Raw genomic sequence first — 9,697 nt, 5'->3', positions numbered from 1 at the left:
CTGTAATATCTCTCAATATACAAGATGCGGCACATTTCTAGGGCCCTAATTCAATTTGTGAAATTAATCAGATTCTCCAATTGATTTGGATCCATTGTGAAGGAGAGGGAACCTGATTTCTACTGAAGAAGGGGAGGGAACCTTATTTCTAGGATGATGTGGTGATCATGGTGATAATGGTTGTGATCATGGTGATAATGGTGATCCTCTTCATGCTCTGATTTACACTAGTATTGTGAATGATGTTCTATTAGCTTAAGTCTCAGACATGTTTAACTGTTAAATGTTTATGCTGTCACAAAGGTCATGTGGTTATTCATCCTTCTCATGGTCTGGATTGTGGCGGATCCATAGCCCATGCTGAGAATTCTGGGTACGTAGCAGGAATATGTTCTGAGTGGAATTCCAAAAAAGCATTCTAAGACATGTCACCACCAGCATTTTTAGCTAAATGTGATGAAATATGAAGCCCTAATGTCATGAAAAGCGCTCTGAATCACGTGTGCAATCTGCCCAACTGAGAGGTGGGATGAAATCATGACGAGGAAGCTATAAAACACGCATGCGGTGGAACCAACGCTAGCTTCTGTCTGTTCAGGCATGGACTGGTCAGTGTGGTGCGATTGGACTTTCGTTCCCAAAGCGTTGTTGACGCAGCTCAAGTTCCTGAAAGGAAACATCTCTAGGTTACATTTGTGTGCCATTGTTCAGAGCTAACCCTGTTATCTAATTTATACAACTGAGAAGTTGATGGTTTACAGCCTTGCCCCAGGACCCAGAGTTACAAACTCATAACTTTTCACTACAAAGTCCAACAATTTAACCTTAAACAGAAAAGACTTGTGGGTAAACCTGTGACTAAATTAGAGCATTGGAGTTTATGAGAGTAAGTTTCCAAGATGCACTTTAAATCCACTGTGACTCTGACTAAAATAAAGCAGTTACTAGAGATAAATATTAAATTAAGAATAATCATCATACACATAAGGTTTCTAGCCAACTGAACACCACAACTTACACATAATCACTGGAGAAATGTGCAGCATTTGCAGGTGTACTTTTAAACACTACAAACTGAACCTTGAAAAAAAGGTCTCTAATGTGATTAGTGGCACTAAAACCAGGAGTAAAATAGTTAGCTGGAGAAAAATAATTCTGCCCGAGCCACTACTCCGTCGTCCATGACAACTGTGTGGGATGAGGTAAATGCTTCAGGCTCTCTCCAGCAACGAGCAGCACAATTAACAAAAAAGCAAACAAACGCAAACAAAATCTCCATGTGCGCACACACACACACACACACACACACAAACACACCCCTCCATTGCTTGTGAGATATTCCTTTATAAAACACAATACACACACCAGATAGGGGGGCATTTATTATTTATACAACCCAAGAAAAATACATCTAATTAGCCTTTTATTTTTGCAGTGAATAAGCTCTGTGTGTGTGTGTGTGTGTGTGTGTGTGTGTGTGTGTGTGTGTGTGTGTGTGTGTGTGTGTGTGTGTGTGTGCAACATGCAGTTATATACATACTATACACAGGACATGGTGATGTTTCCAGTTCAAGGACACTGTCACGGTTCTATTCAGGTGTAAGCAGTTATTAAAGAGACATCTGGTTGTGTCAATCATAAAAGAAAAGCAGGATACACACAGATCAGGGCTGTCAGAAAAATAGCATTAAAAAGCCATGTTTTGGGTGTGTATATGTGGGTATATGTTTTAAAGTGAAAAGTGAACTATTGCTTTGAGCTGTGGTGTTTAGGTACCATGAAGAAAACAGCCAGTGGAGTTTAGGAGAGTGTAACGGGGGAAAACATTAGCTCTGGCTTATTGATGTAATATTTATGAAGTAATATCAGGAGACTCCTGTTCCATTATTTAGAGCGAGAGAGGGAGCGAGGAAAAATACTGGCGGTGTTAACAGATTAGCACAGCTGCAAGTGGGTGGAAAAAGGGCTTTCCCCAACATCCTCAATGACTCTATATAACAGTATACACACACACACACACACACACACACACACACACACACACACACACACACACACACACACACGCTTACTTTCCACTGGGCTTCAGTAAGCAAGCACACAAACACCCTCACTGTTGTTTGTACAGAAACAAAAGTGTTTCCTGTATAACCCTATACTTTTAGCCAAACACACACACACACACACACACACACACACACACACTGACTAAAATATTAATGTCTGTAACTAATGCTATGCCAATACGTCAACCTCAATCAAACCAGCCAAAAGAAATTTCTCCCCACATGATATCAAAACACACACATACAAACACACAGACACACACACACACACACACGCACATGCATGGCATTATTGTAAAGTTTGTTTGTCTTTGTTCTTGTCTATAATTTAGTAACAGCATTTTCTGGCTTGACTAGATTTTAGGAATTGTCTGTGTGTGTGTGTGTGTGTGTGTGTGTGTGTGTGTGTGTGTGTGTGTGTGTGTGTGTGTGTGTGTGTGTGTATGTAAAAGACAGAGACAGAGAGAAAGAGAGAAAGACCAGAAAAATATACTATATGAAACAACCACTTATTATGGCCCTAGCATGAAACTACCTTGTTTTAGCTGTATTTTAAGCTAACAGTATAATAGTAAAAAATTACTGTTCTTGTTGTTTTTTGTCTTAATTTCACTTTCAATTTTCCTTCACCTATAAAATGTGTTTAAGTGATTGAAATTTTCTAGTTAAACTTCTGAGGAAAATTTGGACGTTCTCGATAGCTTTCATCTAAAACACTTGTGCTAGCTAGTGAACAGAACCTCTGAGGAAAAAGTTGTTATTCCTAACAGTCTTATCTTGTTTTCTTTGTCATTATTTTTCCACACTGCACATAAAAGGTTTAAAGACTTTGTGCTAGTTAGCCTAATAATTGTCCTGAGTCTTTAGCTAGCTTATCCCTAGCAACAGGGCTCTCCTTACCACTTAAACAGGAAGGGTACCATGTTCTCTTTTCCCATGTCAGCCATTATATTTGAACACGAGACTGATTGCTTCTTTAGACATGTAATTCATCATCAGTACCATATTATATTTCCACAGTAATGTTTCCAACAGCAGAATTTCTATGAACAATCAAGAGACTGTGTGCTTTTAATGGCAGTGTTTGCATCATGCTGTAGCTGCAGGCATTAACAACATGATTATATATTATATACTACATATATTCCTAGGTTTACTTTTGTCATATTACATGTACCACAGAGACCAGCTCACTTTCAGTATTGCTTCGGCTTTCTATCTAATATTTTCAGTTTTCCCTGGCTATGGTCCGAAGTTTGTGTCAAATCTTACAGATCGTTGTACGTTGACTGGAGTTATCCATTCATTAATACAATAATATTATTCATTGATATTAATACATGGTCAGATAATTTTGCCAACAGGCAACAGGTGTATAAGCATGGTTTGCAGAGTTAGGAGAAAACTAGAGACCACAGAAACCCACAATGAAAAAACATATATAATCAAAATTATGTTTTATATTTATATTAATATATTTTTTGGCAAAAAAGTAGCAGGTTTGTTCATGAAAATGTATATAATAATGTGAAATCAAAATCAAATGTGAATGTCAAGCTGTCATTTAGACATCATCTTAAGTAAATATATTAAATACATCTCAAATAATTATATTATTTAATTATTATTATTGTCTTATCATTATTTATTCATTTTATTTTGTTATCATTTTATATATGCTAATTATATTAGATAAAATCTATACATATAAAACTATAATAACAGTAAAATATAATAATTGCTAAAATATTTACAATAAAATATACAAAATATATGACAAGTAACAATCATAAATTGTCAAGAGTACAATATAAAGTGCTTGCAGATATTTTGTAATTCTGATCTTCAGAGGACCTTGTCATGATGACCCACTATATTTAGTTTTGCATTACAATACATGGACCACAATAAAGGTTTTGGTCACCTTTCAATCACACCCATATGGGATGTTTCCAAACTGTTGTCACAAAGTTAGAAGCAAAATATTGTAAAGTAGGTTGTTGTATTCAATAGCTTTCAAATTTCCCTCATTAGAACTAACGGTCCCAAACATGTTCCAGCATGTCAGTGCCCCAGTGCACAAAGTGATCTATGTGTGTTAAGCCTGTGGTGGAGGAACTCGAGTGTCCTGCACAGAACCCTGACCTCAACCCCACTGAAAACCTTTTTTACAAATGGCTGGTGTTGGTGCAGGTTTTCATTCCAACCAAGCCACACCAGATTCCACCTGTTTACATCTTAATTTCAATGGACTAGCAGGTGTGGCCCTGGACAAAATCAAGTGAAAAAAATCAAGTGAAAAAAAAAAAGCAAAAAGCAAGTGTAACCTACTACAGATTAGTAGAAGAATAGTTATTGGAATGTTCACTGAGGGAGTTTAATTAAGCAGACCTGGAATCCTTAATGTCTGTTCCTCCCATCTCTCTCTCTCTCTCTCTCTCTCTCTCTCTCTCTCTCTCTCTCTCTCTCTCTCTCTCTCTTTGTATCTTGTATCTGTCTTTTTCTGTGTCTGTCTGTCTGTCTTTCTCTCTCTCTCTTTCTCTGTCTGTCTTGCGGTCTTTTCCTGTCTGTTTGTCTATCCGTCTCTCTCTCTCTCTCTCTCTCTCTCTCTCTCTCTATATATATATATATATATATATATATATATATATATATATAATTTTTTTTAAACCCACAAATCTGCTCCTGTCAGGGAAGAGCCAGGGTGAAATGTAGTGACTGATTCTACATTCTGTGTGTGTGTGTGTGTGTGTGTGTGTGTGTGTGTGTGTGTGTGTGTGTGTGTGTGTGTGCTCATCAGTCATGGGGAAACAAATTGGTTGGTTTTCACTGCTCTGCGTCCTGTCCTGTGGGATGTTCGAGGCAACCTGTCAGAATCCCCGTGTGTCACTCACGCCAACCTTAAGCATACAGGGTTTTCACGCACATGCAAACAAAGTGAGCACACATTTACACACACACACACACACACACACACACACACACACACACACACATATAGGCACATGCACAAAAACAAACACAAAATCTGAAAGGGCATCTTTTGGTCTCGGTACATATAGCTGCATGTGTATAAGTGCATGTGGGTTTGCGTGTATCAGTAGCACTTTGAATTAGACAAGTAATGAACAGGGATATAAGGTGGATGTGGCTGGAACGCAGCAGGTCGTGGCCAATTTGCTCCTCGCCACAGAACCATGGCACACATCACACACCCAGATGCGTCTTTAAACCTGGACTGCGCGGCGGGGGAGAGAACAAACGCCAACATGCGCCGTTTTATCATTTCCTTCGCAGCGAAGATCAAGCACTCGGTTTGGCTCTGCAGGGTCCTGCGTTAACAAAGCCAGAGTTTTTAGCACAATTTCACAGTGTAACACACATCATAGCATCACAATGCAATGTTCATTTGCTAATGTGTGCTTCGTCTGAACCATTACGCACCGACATTGAAGCCAACTTTTTTAACTTGGTCCACAGTTGTTGTTTTTTTTTTTTTTTCGTGAAACTGAAAAAAAGAAACAGAAAACCACATTACAGTCATGATAAAACGCTTTTATAATTTTTTGTCAGTGGTTGGTATATGGAAAGTCAGCTGGGAGTAATAAATTAAGTGTTATAAAGCATGGAGTTGGAGGAAAACAATCAACAACAGGGCAGGGCAGTGTACCCAGATGCAAAGAATATTTACCCCTAAAAGTTTTCTAAGGACAGCATGTCCCAAAGTGTTTTATTACTTTTATACAACAGCAGTTTGCCCTGGACACATACTGCAGTACTTTTTTATCATTATATAGTTAAGTTGACTTGAGTTAGTTCTTGACTTGACTTGAGTTATAAGTAAATGTTGTCCAATTAGTTCTTGTTATCACTTAAATTAAAACAGTTATAAAAACTTATTCATCCTCCTTATCCTCTGTTTTTCACTCCTTGAGAAAAATGCAGCATGTCATAAGTGTGTTTTTGTGTCCTACCTTGAACTGGCATCCCACTAGGTCAGGATTCCCTGCAGCCATTACAAGCACAAACATGACTCCATGGCTGAACAATTCACCTATGTTTTAACAACAGTCATCCATTATAATTCATACATCATATGGAGAAAAGTTTGCCATAAGATCTGTGTTTGTATGTTTTTTAACACCCCTTTACACATTTAGTCCCCAGTGCCAGTTTAGTTATGTTATAATTACCTCCACTCCTTTAATAAGTTGTGCTCATTCAGACACAAGGGTGTAGAAAAGTGGTGTAGGTGAGGTGAGGAAGCCTTGGGTGCAGCCAGCATTTCAGTTCATCCCAGAATTGCTCAATAGGGTTGAGGTAATAGCTCTGTTTCAGGACACTTAAGAGCTTTTACTCCAATCCACCTAAACCATATCTTCATTGTCATGCTAGAACAGCTTTGAGTTCCCATTCAAATTAAGGGAAAAAGTAAAAAAGCACTACCACATTTAATAACATAATTTCCTATCATTTACATTTCCTAATGGATCATTGCAACATCATACATTAAACCCCTATGCACAGAGGCACTGTCATGCTGAAACAAGTTTGGGTCCAAATACATCATATATTTTTGTGTACCACAAATGTTGTGGTAACAGTTTGGGAAGAATCACATATGGCTCGAAAAGTAAGGTGTCCCAATATTTTTGTGCATATAGTGTATCAATATCTCGGAAAAATATATTAAGCATTTAAGAGTGAAAAGCTTCACATCACCACCTACACGTACACAAGGAATAAGTCTGATGTGTCTGTGAATAGGAAATATAAGACAATCAGGAACTAAAAACATTCCCGCAATAAACAAAATGTTATTCATTCACTTCAGTGCCCTGCTCTGTTATTTTATTATTATTATTATTATTATTATTATTATTATTATTATTATTAATAATAATAATAATAATAATAATAATTTATTTTTGCCTGTAAATTTTCAGTGGAATCCCAGAAAGTTTTCAGCACCATGGAGAGCTCTTTATTCACAACAAGCGAGTGAGTGTAGGTAAAGACGTCCAACTTTGGGCTTTGTTTTTGCATGTGTTTTGCTTGTGAGCTTGTGTGTGAGTGAGTGTGTGTGTGTGTGTGTGTGTGTGTGTGTGTGTGTGTGAGTGTGTGTGTGTGTGTGTGTGTGTGTGTACTTCTACATGTGCATGCTGATTTGAGAGGATGTTGTGCAAGAGAGTTTGCAGGCCTCATTTGTGTATGTGTGTGTGTGTGTGTGTGTGTTGGTGTGTGTGCGTGCGTGCGTGCGTATGTGTGTGTAGTGCAGATGGTGACAGCACGCCAGGTGTCCCCTCAGCAGGAGCTCCAGAGTAAACAGCAGTAAATGCAGAGAGGGTGCTGACAAGCACTGACCTTATCCACTCCTCTAAACTCCATCTCTCCATCCACTCATCCACACATACACTCTCCATCCTTCTCCTCTCAGCAGGGCCGGGCTAGCACTTATCTGCCCACATTTGTCAAGGGTAAGATAAATCCTTTATGAGAGAGAGAGAGAGAGAGAGAGAGAGAGAGAGAGAGAGAGAGAGAGAGAAATAAAGAGAGGGAAATAGAGAGAGAGAAATAGAGAGAGAAATAGAGAGAGAGAAATAGAGAAATAGAAAAGAAAGACAAAAATCAGCCAGGGCCTTATCATTCTGTGTCTGTAGACAAGCCTCCACTCTGAGACACAGGAGAAAGCATGTATAAAAATGAAATAGACAGAAGGCAAAAAAAAGCAAACAGATGGAAAAGGACAAGGAAAAATATCTGTGAGAGGAAGGAAGATATTAGAGGCAACACCTGATGAAAATCAGATCTGGAACATTCCTGGAGAGAAAAGGGAGAAAAAAGGTAATGTCAAGTAAGCCTTACATTTAAAATACATTAACCTTAAGTGTGCATTAGTCTGAGAGAGTTTGCAGTTTGTGCTTTTGTGTTTTGTTCGTATTTTCTGTTATTTTACTATTTTTTGTTGTGTTTTTTGGATTTTCTGATATGGTTCTTGAGCTGCATTGTATTTTCAGTTTTGCTGTTGTATTTCTGATTTTGCAATTGTGGTTTTTTTTTTGTTTTGTTATTTGCAATACAGTAAGACAGTATGATCAGAGTTGAAAGCATGGGCATACCCAGAAGCTACACATTTTAGTAAAACAAAAAGTGTTTAGTGTTTGTTGGAAATGACATGAGTGAATTAAGGAAAGTGTTGTGGTTAATAAAAAAAAACGTGTTTTTTTAAATAAGGTAAAAGTGCTCATGAGCTCCTGCAGGACAGATGAAGCAGCCAAGCCTGACCAAATTACACTGAGCAGCTCTCAGCTCAGTGGAAATTCATTTCCGTGTCTGAGGAAACCTGGAGAGCCTGAAGGTCAAGCTCACACCCCCTCAGCAAAGCAACCAGATACCCGAGAGCGAGAAAGAGAGAGCGAGTGAGAGAAAGAGTGAAAACTGACGAAGAGAAGAGAAAGGTAAACGAGGGCTGGAGGGATCAGTGGGTCCACTTGACCCCCTCATTAGCCCAGCCTACTCTAATTAGCGCTAAGCTAAGTGCCAGTAATTAGCCGCATTGTGTCACCTGCAAGAGGCCTCACACGGTCTTTCGCACGTTGCTATGACTACCAAGGGAGAAGAATGGAGGGGAGGAGGAGAAGAGAGAGAGTGATGAGAAAAGACACAAACATAGCGTCAAGGGACTGGACAGGATGCAAAAACAAGCCTGGACAAGGCACATAAGGACACAATGTGGGCTTTTTCAGTAACTATAATATTGATATTCAAGCAAAAGTTCTATTTTCATGATTAATGATGGCAATCAATGCAAAGCAGCCTGAAATCTGTGCTCTTGGAAAATATCAAGAAAATAAAACTACAGAATCTTCCTACCATACAAACACCCTTTTGTACCACCAGGTTGCCACTTATTTGATAATTAACACATAATTAATAATAAGTAGTAGGTATCTGATATGACGCTGTTGTGTGAGTGGTTTATTATTCATGTGTAAATTATATATTAGATTAAATCCAAACCTTTGTGTCCTTGTGTCCTTTCAATTTTTTCAAGCAATTAACTCTTACATAGAAGAAAATACAGTCTAATTTTAAAGAATTTGGGCTGATAATAAGCTTTAATTACCTGCCTCTGCATAAACCTAATGGCACTGATGTATTAGTGCATTCCTCATGTTTATTACATTATAAAAGATGAGTATGTTTGGTCCAACTTAAGAAACCACAATAACTTGTAATGAAGAGTGTGTGATGTAGACATGCACTTTGCATAATTATCAAATAAAAGCGTTCTTTCGTTTACCTGCTCCATTATCCTCAGGGATAAATTAAAAGAGGCCAAAGCATCTGGTCTTGTCTGAATGGGGAAATTTGCAGCAGGCCACAGAACTGCTTTCACAAACTATCACACTTCTGTAACTTAAGCTTTTAAAATAGCCTTTGAGAATTGCAGCAAAGAGCCACAGGAGGCTCTTTAACCTACACACTGCTTGTCAGACCACTTCAACATGGCTGGAACAGCACGCACATTCCTACATGTACAAACACACTCGACTACAGGTGCGAACGCTCCTCAGCTCCCCATAGGGCTGCTTTACCGCTTTCCCACCACTGAGGAACAGAGAAACAGA

At 38.5% G+C, this 9,697-nt stretch overlaps 1 long non-coding RNA gene across 1 annotated transcript; it reads right to left on the bottom strand.

Annotated features, from left to right (window-relative positions):
- Positions 1-5,044: 5,044 nt before the first annotated feature.
- On the bottom strand, positions 5,045-6,239 carry LOC124386572. Its single transcript, XR_006925952.1, has 3 exons — positions 6,041-6,239; positions 5,511-5,574; positions 5,045-5,398 (listed from the first exon to the last, which is right to left on the bottom strand). It is a non-coding gene; the product is annotated as an uncharacterized LOC124386572 (long non-coding RNA).
- Positions 6,240-9,697: the final 3,458 nt, after the last annotated feature.

Source organism: Silurus meridionalis, chromosome 5 (genome assembly GCF_014805685.1).
Source record: "Silurus meridionalis isolate SWU-2019-XX chromosome 5, ASM1480568v1, whole genome shotgun sequence".
Taxonomy (NCBI): Eukaryota; Metazoa; Chordata; class Actinopteri; order Siluriformes; family Siluridae; genus Silurus; species Silurus meridionalis.
This window is presented reverse-complemented; position numbering and strand designations above follow the sequence as displayed.